Raw genomic sequence first — 2,500 nt, 5'->3', positions numbered from 1 at the left:
TAGTGATGGTTAATGTGCCAGTGTAGTGATAGTTAATGTGCCAGTGTAGTGATAGTTAATGTGCCAGTGTAGTGATGGTTAATGTGCCAGTGTAGTGATAGTTAATGTGCCAGTGTAGTGATAGTTAATGTGCCAGTGCAGCGATAGTTAATGTGCCAGTGTAGTGATAGTTAATGTGCCAGTGTAGTGATGGTTAATGTGCCAGTGTAGTGATAGTTAATGTACCAGTGTAGTGATAGTTAATGTGCCAGTGCAGCGATAGTTAATGTGCCAGTGTAGTGATAGTTAATGTGCCAGTGTAGTGATGGTTAATGTGCCAGTGTAGTGATAGTTAATGTACCAGTGTAGTGATAGTTAATGTACCAGTGCAGTGATAGTTAATGTGCCAGTGTAGTGATAGTTAATGTGCCAGTGCAGTGATAGTTAATGTGCCAGTGTAGTGATAGTTAATGTACCAGTGTAGTGATAGTTAATGTGCCAGTGTAGTGATAGTTAATGTGCCAGTGTAGTGATAGTTAATGTGCCAGTGTAGTGATAGTTAATGTACCAGTGTAGTGATGGTTAATGTACCAGTGTAGTGATAGTTAATGTGCCGTGTAGTGATGGTTAATGTGCCAGTGTAGTGATAGTTAATGTACCAGTGTAGTGATGGTTAATGTACCAGTGTAGTGATAGTTAATGTGCCAGTGTAGTGATAGTTAATGTACCAGTGTAGTGATGGTTAATGTACCAGTGTAGTGATAGTTAATGTGCCAGTGTAGTGATAGTTAATGTGCCAGTGTAGTGATGGTTAATGTGCCAGTGTAGTGATAGTTAATGTGCCAGTGTAGTGATAGTTAATGTACCAGTGTAGTGATAGTTAATGTGCCAGTGTAGTGATGGTTAATGTGCCAGTGTAGTGATAGTTAATGTACCAGTGTAGTGATAGTTAATGTGCCAGTGTAGTGATGGTTAATGTGCTATGTAGTGATGGTTAATGTACCAGTGTAGTGATAGTTAATGTGCCAGTGTAGTGATAGTTAATGTGCCAGTGTAGTGATAGTTAATGTACCAGTGTAGTGATAGTTAATGTGCCAGTGTAGTGATGGTTAATGTGCCAGTGTAGTGATGGTTAATGTGCCAGTGTAGTGATAGTTAATGTGCCAGTGTAGTGATAGTTAATGTACCAGTGTAGTGATAGTTAATGTACCAGTGTAGTGATAGTTAATGTGCCAGTGTAGTGATAGTTAATGCGCCAGTGTAGTGATAGTTAATGTGCCAGTGTAGTGATAGTTAATGTGCCAGTGTAGTGATAGTTAATGTACCAGTGTAGTGATAGTTAATGTACCAGTGTAGTGATAGTTAATGTACCAGTGTAGTGATAGTTAATGTACCAGTGTAGTGATAGTTAATGTACCAGTGTAGTGATGGTTAATGTGCCAGTGTAGTGATAGTTAATGTGCCAGTGTAGTGATAGTTAATGTACCAGTGTAGTGATAGTTAATGTGCCAGTGTAGTGATAGTTAATGTGCCAGTGTAGTGATAGTTAATGTGCCAGTGTAGTGATAGTTAATGTGCCAGTGTAGTGATAGTTAATGTGCCAGTGCAGTGATAGTTAATGTGCCAGTGTAGTGATGGTTAATGTGCCAGTGTAGTGATAGTTAATGTACCAGTGTAGTGATAGTTAATGTGCCAGTGCAGTGATAGTTAATGTGCCAGTGCAGTGATAGTTAATGTGCCAGTGTAGTGATGGTTAATGTGCCAGTGTAGTGATAGGTAATGTGCCAGTGTAGTGATAGTTAATGTGCCAGTGTAGTGATAGTTAATGTGCCAGTGTAGTGATAGTTAATGTGCCATGTAGTGATAGTTAATGTGCCAGTGTAGTGATAGTTAATGTGCCAGTGTAGTGATAGTTAATGTGCCAGTGTAGTGATAGTTAATGTGCCAGTGTAGTGATAGTTAATGTACCAGTGTAGTGATAGTTAATGTACCAGTGTAGTGATAGTTAATGTGCCAGTGTAGTGATAGTTAATGTGCCAGTGTAGTGATAGTTAATGTACCAGTGTAGTGATAGTTAATGTACCAGTGTAGTGATAGTTAATGTACCAGTGTAGTGATAGTTAATGTGCCAGTGCAGTGATAGTTAATGTGCCAGTGTAGTGATGGTTAATGTACCAGTGTAGTGATAGTTAATGTACCAGTGTAGTGATAGTTAATGTACCAGTGTAGTGATAGTTAATGTACCAGTGTAGTGATAGTTAATGTACCAGTGTAGTGATAGTTAATGTACCAGTGTAGTGATAGTTAATGTGCCAGTGCAGTGATAGTTAATGTGCCAGTGTAGTGATAGTTAATGTACCAGTGTAGTGATAGTTAATGTACCAGTGTAGTGATAGTTAATGTGCCAGTGTAGTGATAGTTAATGTGCCAGTGTAGTGATAGTTAATGTACCAGTGTAGTGATAGTTAATGTACCAGTGTAGTGATAGTTAATGTGCCAGTGCAGTGATAGTTAATGTGCC

The sequence above is a fragment of the Notolepis coatsorum genome, assembly GCF_963971535.1.
Source record: "Notolepis coatsorum genome assembly, contig: SCAFFOLD_637, whole genome shotgun sequence".
NCBI classification, from domain to species: Eukaryota; Metazoa; Chordata; class Actinopteri; order Aulopiformes; family Paralepididae; genus Notolepis; species Notolepis coatsorum.
The sequence above is the reverse complement of the archived record's forward strand: the minus strand, read 5'-3'. Positions refer to the sequence as shown.